Genomic DNA, 10,816 nt, shown 5'->3' with positions numbered 1-10,816 from the left:
TATGTCCACTCCCTCCCTCCCAGCTGTGTATGTCCACTCCCTCCCTCCCAGCTGTGTATGTCCACTCCCTCCCTCCCAGCTGTGTATGTCCACTCCCTCCCTCCCAGCTGTGTATGTCCACTCTCTGCCTCCCAGCTGTGTATGTCCATTCTCTCCCTCCCAGTATCACTGAGTGCATTAACTTTGCCCTGCCCCTGGCTTCTGATGCCTTTACTCCCTGATGTTTCAGCTTTAGCTCCCATGGGTGATTGATGTTCTTTTCTTCCAGTTGTCAGTTCAAGTTCTTAATCTGTTTAGGTAGCCATCATCATCATCCACTGTGTGCAATGCGATGTTCCTACAGGGCCACCTCTTAAGCTTTACTGCCCTGGGTCACGTGCTCTATGAAATGGGTCATATGGACTCTGATCTAGCATCTGAAATGACAAATGTACCCCGACCTTTGGGTATGCTAGAATCTTAGACTGTCATATATTTAACATCGTATTGAATTAAAACTTGGCCACAATTTTACTGTTTCTTGTTTGTTTAGTGGCTTTAGACAATACTTCACTTTGTAGCCCCTGCTGGCCAGGTACTTGCTGTGTAGCCCACAGTGGCTTTGAGTTGTGGCAGTTCTCTTGCTTTAGCCCCTCCCCCACCCCAACTCCTGTCCTGAGGGGATAGGTATGCACTGCCATGCCTGGCTTCCCCACATTTGTCAAGATGAAATTCTTAGGATGGCCAAGGCTACACAGAGAAACCTTGTCTCGAAAAACCAAAAAAAAAAAAAAAAGATGAAATTCTTTCTTTTCATTAAAAAGTCATGCTATTTTCTTGTTTTCAGACGACTTTAAATGAAATGCATTTTAGATAGCCTTCTTTTAAAGTTCCTGGGCTTCAGCATCGTAGAGAAAATGTTCAACTGGCTTCTCATGGATTCACTTCCAGTACGGTGAAGTGTCTTAATAGTGTATGTGGACTTGTCCTCACAGACACCAGAGTCTAGCAAAGACAGGCAGGAAGGGCTGGGAATATGACGGCCTTTATAAAGAAGTTTAAAAGCATTTCCCCTTTAAAACAGAAAGTTCCAAACTTAGGCTCTTCCTCCCTCTGTTGTTTAGCTACTAAAATATAAATGGTTCTGTGTAGCAGTTGACTTATTATTAGACTCTTATTATTAGGAATTAACGTGTACAAGTTGTGATGGAAAATAGATGGCAGACAGGAGTTTGTTCTTCGGCTTGATTCTGGCTTAGAGGAGGACTTAACGTTGGCTTTATATTAGCTTACGACTGTAGAACAGGAAGTGAAGGCTGGCAGCAAACCATTTCCTGTCTTCCTAAAGGAAGAAACAAATTTATTTAAAGTATACTTAGACTTCAGAGTCACTCCGGTCAATCCAGCCACACAGTCTGAATTTAGCCTTAGAAAAATGTCCCAATGCGATATGCTTGACCTCATCCCTACGCCTCAGATTTCTGATTAGGTGGCTGAGCATTAGTATTTTTGGAAAGTATCCTAAGGAATTCCAGTGAGTAGACAGAGAACAGATAAAGAATACTGTCTTCCTGGACACTTGTGCTTGGACTCTGGGTACTGTGTTCCCAGCCACCTGCCAGGCTGTGGCCAGCTGTCCTGCATCCAATGTCCTCTGAGCATCGTTTGTACTGGCCCACTCCTTTTATTTTCCCGGGCACGCTAACAGTTTCCTTCTTAGGCCATCTTTTTTTTTTTCTAATTCAGATTCCTCCCAGTTCAGCTGATACCTCCTCCATAGAGCGTCTCCTCATCATCTTTGACTAGGAGGCTTGCTCCTCTGTGGGCCACAGTGAAGTAATTGTGTACTGCCTTACGCCATCTTGTTGACTGTTGCATCAAAAGCTTAACCATTAACTTGGCACGTTTGTTATCGGCTATCTGTGCTGTAGGACTCTAGCATTGGGTTGTATCTGTGACTGGATCAAGTGTCTGTACCACCCAGTAAGCTGATATTCCCTACCTCTTTCCATAGGTGTGACTTGGCTCTTCAGTTCTTTGAATCTTGTCCTGGTTCTGTCTGTCCTGCCACCAGGTTCCCTGGATCTTGAAGTCAGGCCAACAAATCAGTGACCAACATGGCCAACAGCCAGTGAAACTGATTGTGTCTTATGCATAGCTTGTTTATCTATTTTATGACCTAGTTGAGTCTTTGGATTTCCTCCTCTATTCTCCAGGACCTGAAAGCAGAATTAACTTTACAGGCTTTGACTGTAAGAGGTCAGTAAGAGGTAAGATAGACCCTCAGGATCTTCCTGTCCCTGCACCCTGGGGCCACCTCCCCCCCCCCCCCCCCCAGCACATTCTGTCCCAGGGTCACAGAAATGATCACGTCAGTTCTCTACCAGGAACTGGGCTGATCTGGTAAGATTCCCATAAAAGGGAATAGACTCAGTCTACTGCTTTTGGATTATTTTTGGGGAGTGGGGTGGGGTATAGAATATCAATGTCTCTGTGTAGCCCTGGCTGTCCTGGAACTCACTGTGTAGACTAGGCTGGCCGTGATCTCAGAGAATTGCTTGCCTCTGCCTCCTGAGTGCTGGGATTAAAGGCAAGTGCCACCATGAGTGGCTTGCATTTTTACCTTTCAAGTGAAGCAGCATTACATTGGCCATGTTATTTAAAAGTTCTCTTGAGTTGGACGTGGGAGTGCACTCCTGGAGGCTGTGACAGAGGTGTGCTCAAGGCTAACACAGTGAGACTATGTTTCATAAAAAGAACTCAAAGAAATCCCTCCACTCCACACTTACGGTGGTTTCTCATTGCCTATGGAGTAAAATATAAACCCAAGGTGTTCAACAGGGGTGTTAGTAAAATTATGTTAAAACTGGAGTTCCTGGACTGGCATCATGGCTTACTGGTAAAGACACTTGGCACACAAGTCTGACTATCTGAGTTTGATCTCTGGAACTCATATAAAGATGGAAAGAGAGAAGCAATTCTATAAAAACCAACCAACCATCCAGCCAACCAACCAACCAACCAGCCAACTCCCCCCACCCCAATCTCACACACATGCTATAATACACGCACATTTATACACTTGCTTCTCTCCCTCCCTCCTTCTCTCCTTCCCTCCCTTCCTCTCTCCCTTCTCTCTCTCTCTCTCTCTCTCTCTCTCTCTCTCTCTCTCTCTCTCTCTCTCACTCTGTCTCGCTCTCTCTGACACACACACACACACACCAATAAATTAAAAACACAACCCCTAAGTTCCCTAATCATGCCGTATCCCAAGTGCTCAATAGCCACGTTTACTGAATTGTTTTCATTTTGAACAACACAACAGAGACCACGTTTAACATTGCAGACACCACTGAAGAGCACTTTGACTTCAGACACAGAGATGCAGAATTTGAAGTTTCCCCAGCTCATTTTCCATCTTTCTCACTAAGCTCCTTCTCTTCTCTGCTGGGATGGTAATGTATATCCTGGGCCATTGTATGTTGGAAGTGTGTTATCTACTTTTTGATTCTGATTTTACAGGGAATTACAGGTAAGGGATTTCCATGAGTCTCAGAAGAGACTTGGAACTTTTAAACATTATTGAGGCTGTTATAGACTATGGGGACTTTTGAAGCTGGACGAAATGCATTTTGTATTATGACACGGCTACAAGCCTATGGGGGCCAGGCAGTGAGTTCCAGGACAGCCAAGGTTATACAGAGAAACCTTGTCTCAAAAAAAACAAAAACAAAAACAAAACAAAACAAAACAAAATTAAATGTTGCGTAGTGCTTTGGGAGAGCTCTTTTCATGTCTAGCCTTAAGTCAGAATGGCTTCCTGTCTTCCAGGTTGAAGGTTTGCTCTTCGTCCCCAACCTTCCCCTGGGGCACTTCTTCCAGTTTAACTAGATTAGAGTTGAAGGGCTGTAATAGGGGGGGGTTGGAACATATGCAGTAGCTGGCTCACAGGGGGTCAATTTCCAGTCCTTAGGTGTAATATATGTAGGGAAAAAGTAGGTAGGGAAGATGAAAAATGGCTAATGGAAAAAAAGTGGGGACGTATACTTGACATCTTTACTTTTAAAAAAAAATCTTAATTTATTATAATTTATACATATTACATCCTGATTGTTATCCCCTCACTTGTCTCTTCCCATTCATACGCTCCCTCCCTCCCTCCCTCCCTCTTCAGCCCTATTCCCCTCCCCACACCTCTGACAGAAGGGGACCCCCCCACACCATATAACGACAGCGTACCCCCAGGTCTCATATATTTGAAATTTCTTTTCTTAAAAAAAGATTTATTTTGCTGGGAGTGGTGGTCCACGCCTGTAATCCCAGCACTTGGGGAGGCAGAGGCAGGCAGATCTCTGAGTTTGAGGCCAGCCTGGTCTACAAAGCAAATCCCCGATGGTCAAAACTACGTAGAGAAACCTTGTCTTGAAAAACCAAAAAACCAAAACCAAAACCCAAAACATAAAAGTTTATTTAGTGTGTATATATGTATGCCTGAGTGTGTGTATGTGTACCGCATGTGTGTGCAGGCGCCTTCTGAGGAGCCCCTGGAGCTGGAGTTACAGGTAGCTGTGAACCCTGATGTGGGTGCTGGGAACTGAACTCCATTCATCTGGAAGATCAGCAAGTGCTCTTAAACTCGGAGCCAATTCTCCATTCCTTTCTAGACTATTAAAATATTTTAATTTGTGTGTGTGTGTGTGTGTGTGTGTGTGTGTGTGTGTGTGTGTGTGTATTATGTACACATGTGCACACATGACTGTAGAGGCCAGAAGATGGCAATTGATCCCCTAAAACTGGAGTTATATTGGTTGTGAGTCCCACCACCAACTCTCACATGGGCCCAAGAACAGTATTTTTAACACCTAAGTCATCTCAAATATCCTATTTGAAAATTTCAAAACTAAGGCCAAAAGCAGTGAATGTAACAAAAAGGAAGAACTGTCATTGCTGTTTCCGAAAACATATTCCCCATCCCCCTTTCAGAGGATCTGATTAAATTTTGTTGTACTCTTGTGAAATGATTTACTTGAGTAATTAAATATCAGCTTGGTTTTTATTTTATTTTTTATTTTTATTTATTTATTTTTTTCTGATCGCGTTTTACAGCATCTGGCAATACTTAATTTTTTCTGAGAAGCCCATAAGCTCTAAAGGGCTCAGAGAGAGCCTGCTCGTCAGCATTTAGTGGCCACTACAAACCCTGTAGTCACTCATCTCCCCAGGCGGTCCCCGATCACCGCCCATCTCTCAGACCACGCCTATTCAAATCGACCCCCCCCCCTAGTCTCAGCAGATGCAGATTCTCATTGGTGGAGAAGTTATTCTGGTCCCACCCCCGGGGCCAGTGATAGGCTGTCCCGGCGTGGGGCGGTGGTGGTTGGCTGCCTGGGGACGGGTCCCTGCTGGTGCCTGTCAGAGAGGCTGGCGGCAGTGGCGGCTGTCGGGGCTGGGTTGTCAGCCAGAGAGAGGAGGGAAGATGGCTCGCCCGGACCGGTGCTGCTAGGAGGAGAAGGGCAGGTGGCGCGGCTGCCGGCGGAACGCAGTCGCCCGGTCGCCGTGGTCGCGGTGGTCGCGAGGCGAGGCCGCGGCCGGTCCCGGAGCTGCTCTGGTGAGTCCGCCTCGAGCCGCATGACGGCCCCCGGGGAGCCAGGAGACCGAGAACTTTCTTTGGTTTGGGAGGAGCGGGGCTGGGGCAGTTGCGGGCGGAGGGCAGGACTTCGTCCTGGGGCGGCGGCCCGTTGCGGGTAACGGCTCCCGCGCGAGGGCAGGGCGGCCTGGGAACCCGAAGTTGGCCGCGGCGGCCGTCTGCCTGCTGCGAGCGAGGCTCGGTTCCTTGTTGGGGCGGTGAGTTGGGGGCGTCCCAGGGTCGGCCTAGCGCGGAGCCCACCGTAGCCTTAGGCCACTGCCCGCTCGTCCCCCGCCGCCCAGCGTCCGGCCCACGCGAGCTCCGCAGACCCGGTCCGGTGCTCTTCAGAGCCGTGCTTGCCCGGGTCTCGAGTCCAGTGGGGCTGGGGGTTCCGAGTACCAGCCCGGTGTGTCCATCACCCGAAGTGCTCTTCTGCGGGTGCCGCCCTGGACCCTGGAGTTCTGCCTCTTCGGAGGCTGCTGTGGCAGTGCCAGAGAATCGTCGGGGTTTCCGTTGAACGGGTTTCCCCCCACGAATACACCCCAAGTCTGCACGCTTTGGCAAAACTGGGTGTCTGTTCTTCAGCGTGCACGTGTGTGCTTTGTACGTTTGGAGTTTAGATGTTCCCGAAGGTTTTAAATTTGGCCCTAGTGGTTTTGCACTGCATCGAATCCTTTCTGGGATAAAACGTTACAGCACGCGGGCAGCGGCTGCGCGGCTCAGGTAGGGGGAGTGCTGCTACTCCTCAGAGACTGCTATGGGCTGCATGAAGGCGACACTAGCCTTTTGTCAAGTGGGTGTCCTTTGGGTAACAGTAGGTTTTGGAGGAGATGTGCCAGCCCTGTGGTTCATGCAACGCATTACAGTGTGAGGTTTTCAATTTTTAAACTTTTATCTACATAAAGCCATAAAGATTACTGTAACCTTGAAGCAATGAGATAGTTCTGGGAGGTGTGTTTTCCTAAGACCGATCTGCTGCCAACAGCACTAGCCCTCCCTCTATCGTTTGTGAGCACCTTTCCCCTTTAGGTGAGTACATTACAGGTTTACAGAATGAATCTTTGTACCGCGTCTTGAAGAAAGAAAGAAACAAAGAAAGAAAGAAAGAAAGAAAGAAAGAAAGAAAGAAAGAAAAAAGGCTGCTTTGTCAGGAGCAGCATCAAAGTCAAATATTCAGATAATCCGATCACTTTAGGGGCCAGGGGGAAGCCCTTTTGTCTAATTAGAAAACAGGTTTACAATTGACTCCCTTCCCAGTCATTTGCTTTATAGCATATTTCCAGAAACAGATTAGAAATCCTGCTAGTAATCAGCATCAACAGGCTCTGGATATGAACACCGGGTGGGAATGGGTTGGTTCAGTGCACAGTTGCTGTTGTCCTTCTTTTTGAAAAAAAATTTTTTTTATAGTGTGTGTGTGTGTGTGTGCGCGCACGTGTGTGCATATGAATGCATGTAATTGCAGTGACACCAAGATCAGTCATTTGTCTCCTTCCACCTTGTGGGTGCCTATCCTACCTGGTCGTCAGGCCTGGTGGCAAGTGCCTTTACCATTTGAGCGTTATTAAAGACCCTCTTCTTCCATTTTCTAGTTTTTTGTTTGTTTTTGATTCTTCTATTTTCTCAAATTCCCTTTGGTTGCATTTTTAAAGAATGGTGTAATTTTGACAATGAGTTTAGATATATCTTCTAGTTTACTCTTATTCAGCATCTTGTTGCCTATTATTTATTTTGTAATCAAGACTAAAAAAAATCTTCATAGGTGACTTTTAAGAATGTAGCTCAGAGTAATCTGTTATTATCTAAAAATTAAAAATAAAAAAGGGTAGCTCAGAAACCAGTCATCAGATTACTGTGGCAATAGAGATGTGTGTGTGTGTGTGTGTGTGTGTGTGTGTGTGTGTGTGTGTGTGTGAGGCTTTTCAAGAAAACTGAAGTAAAGAAAAGAGAAAATGCTGGCTATGGAATAGCACTTCTCTATTTGGCCACATGTAAATGATCTTTTGCAGAACTTAATTTTTTTTTTTAACTCTCAGAAGGACCCCCACCCCCACTTTTGCCAATGAGGGCAAGATAGTCCCTTTAGATCAGCATTTATTTAAACAAGAACTTTCTGAAGTATACGTATTTCAGTTGTGCCATTTAATGCCTAATATATTTATATTTGTAAGATCATTGCTACAATTAAAGTAGTGAGCCCATACATTACCCCTAAAATGTGTTTATATCCTTTGTGATCCTCCCCTCTGATTCCCAGTGAACACTGACTTTCTGTTGATATAGAATGCTAACCTTTAAACTCTTAAAACTTTAAAAACATTATTCCAGATAATCTATCATGTGAACATGGTTGAAAAGCCACTCAGGGCCTGGGGAAATGGTTTGGTGATTAAAGAGCACTTGTACATGCAGAGGACATGGTGTGGTTCCTATCACCCACATGGTTGTTCACAATCATCCATGGCTCCAATTCCAGGAGATCTGATGCCCTCATCTGACCTTCAAAGGCAGCAGGCACACATGCAGTTCGCACACACATATGTGGGCAAAACACTCAAATGCGTAAAGTCTTCTATAACAAGACCCTACAGTAAAGCATAGGTTGAAGGAAGTTAATGTTTGCATGCACGCATGAAGAAAGAGAGTAGACTCGAGGTAAAACATTGGTGGGGTTGGGGGCGAAGGCGAGATAATTGTTCAAACTTAGTCCTTGGGAGCTGGAGAGAAGGTTGATGGGTAGGAGAGGACATGTCTGATAAGAAAGATGTTTTCTGGAAGGAGCAGCTCTAACAAGGAACAAGATAATAAAGACAGTGTATTTCTTTGTTATAATTGTTGATGTTGTCGATAGTACCAAGAGTGCCTTCCTGAAGTGCCTTTTAAAGGTTCTCAAAAATGTTAAGAGAGTGTCCTAATATTGTGAGAGCAGATGTCCTTCAGAAGCACACCTTCTGTGGAGCCTGAGACCCTCAGCATCACTATGGAATGCTTGTTGGTTTTATTGGGAGATAGGGGGAGGAATTAACAGTTTGTTGCTTATTTTTGAAAGCCATGTGCTGCCTGGTGGCCTTTTCAGTCCTCCAGACTTAGGCTGCTTATCTGAGTGGAGGGCATTTATCAGTTGAAAATGTCTAAAGTGGCGATGGGGTGCCTACCTCAGTTAAGGCATCGCAGTAAACCCTCTACACCTGTGGCCCATTGAACAACGTGGAAGAGGGGGTGGGAAGACTGTGAAGAGTCAGAGGGCAGAGCCGGATGTCTGCTACGAGACAGTGTCTTCTCTTTGTGACAGAAATCCCATGTATGTACCAGGAAATCTATGGTTTCCTAAGCCAGAGCAAAAGAAAAAAAGTGACTGCACCAATTGCCATGCCAGTATGGATGGGGGTTCTCATGAGGCTTCTTTCATGAAAGAAGAGCTACAGGCGATTAGTGGGTGCTTGAGAGAGGGGGAATCAGTTTCCCTAGGGAGGAGCCCCATGGTAGCTAGCCAATCCCAAGAAGTCAGCCCTAAATGCACAAGAATGCCTTTATGGTGTCACAGTCAACATTTTCATTTATGATCCGCTAAAAAACTATCTTTTGTCCTTTTTTATTTTGGAGTTGAGATATTAAATCTGATCACATGCCCTCAGAATGTCTGCTGAGATGGCAGTGTGCTGTTTTAACCTGTTGATTGGTGCTTGTGTTAGACTTCTTAGTAGATTTTGGTGCTCTTCTGGGGCAAAAGGCATCTTGATAGCAGCTTGTGTCTGAAGTGTATGAGAATGATCTCATAGTGTACCCCTCCCCCCATTATAAACTTTGTAGTGCTTTGTTTCCTGAATACAAAGAGAGGGCCTGAGCAGAGGACATGAAGGGGCTTCCTTTCTCTCTTCTCTGGTCATCTCTCCTCTGTCAGACTTGAAATAGTTTAGCTGTAAAAATGTGTAGGTCTTCCTTGCAGTTTGTTGAGATGTCAAATTGGGCTTAAGTCTTTTCTAAGTACTTTAAATAATTTAATTGCACAACTTTATGAAATAAGCATTATCATCCTATTTTACAGTTAAAAGCTAAGACTCAGATGTTAAGTTGAAACCCAATTCGTGTCTAAAGTCCCAGCTCTTGCCTGTGTGTTGAATATCTTCCTGTAGACTAGATATCAACATTGGTTGGCTTCTTTACTTGTTCTCTACATTAGTTTTTGAGTCAGGGTTTCTTGCTGACCCTGCAGCTCGTCTATGAGGCTGGACTAGCTGGCCAGCAAAGCCGAGAGGCCTCCTGCCTCCACCTCTCCAGCACGGAGATAGCAGGCATGCAGCCTTGATGTGGGTGTGCTGGAGACACACAGGGGTCCTCAGGCTTGCGCAGTAAGCACTTGGCCAACTGAGCCACTCCGCAGTCCCTGCATTCTACACCAGTCCCTAGCGTTTGCCTGATTTGGCAACCTTTTGCTTTTCTTAGTACTGAAAAATAAATATAATCACTTGTTAGAAATGTATTGTTTTTCCTCTTTCTATAATTACATTTTTAGTACCCTTATCATAATTATTCCTGCTCTCTTTTGCGTTAATGATGTCTTCTCTGCTGTTTTAATACCTATAGCCTAATACGGTAATAGATGTAGATGACTCTGAAGTAGGGTGAGATGAGATGGGGAACTTAACATTGACTTTTATAAAACATACACAATATACTGGACAGTTAAAAACTTGTGCCAAGGCTTAAATTAAAACTTAAAAGACAGACTTGTTGGGTCCCAAGGCTACTTTGTACTCCCGAGTCCTGTTTGTTAGTTGTAAAGAATGTTACAGTGAAAGTTCTGTATATAAGAGATCTACTAGTTTGGAAAACATAGTACTTTCCCACTGTAGTCAAGTGTCTGTTGTCTTTGAGCTTTGTGTCAGGGTAGCATTCAGTAGAGGATGTGAAGTCTGTTTGGTGGTTTCTTGAACAATGAGCCTTTTGATTATTTGAGGAGTCTTAGTTGTTTCTCATTCTAATGCTAAGAATTCATTCAGTTATTTGTATTTGACATAATAAATACAGTGTGTATCCATCTTTAAATTTATACAGTGAAAATCATGTTGTGTTTCAGCTACAGGAAGATTTATATTTATTTTTGCTTATGTCTGTGTGCAGGCCAGACACTGTAGCAAATGTCTGTAGTCAGTCTCAGCTACGCCAGAGGCTGAGGTGAGAGCCTGAGCCTATGAGACCAGCCTGGACAAC

The 10,816-nt window shown here is 45.0% G+C and overlaps 1 protein-coding gene across 4 annotated transcripts in view; it reads left to right on the top strand.

Annotated features, from left to right (window-relative positions):
- The first annotated feature begins 5,313 nt into the window (after window positions 1-5,313).
- The window catches only part of HYCC1 (hyccin PI4KA lipid kinase complex subunit 1), a 101,646-nt gene continuing 96,143 nt past the window's right edge, over window positions 5,314-10,816 (top strand). For 2 of the 4 annotated variants that reach the window (XM_084787738.1, XM_084787736.1), the window contains exon 1: window positions 5,620-5,823. The gene's annotated coding sequence lies outside the window, so the exon portion shown is untranslated. Of the gene's footprint in view, window positions 5,588-5,619; window positions 5,824-10,816 lie in introns of those variants that run through there. The other 2 variants (XM_084787737.1, XM_084787739.1) reach the window with 2 other exon arrangements.

The sequence above is a fragment of the Acomys minous genome (assembly GCF_964271855.1).
Source record: "Acomys minous genome assembly, chromosome: 6".
Taxonomy (NCBI): domain Eukaryota; kingdom Metazoa; phylum Chordata; class Mammalia; order Rodentia; family Muridae; genus Acomys; species Acomys minous.
This window is presented reverse-complemented; position numbering and strand designations above follow the sequence as displayed.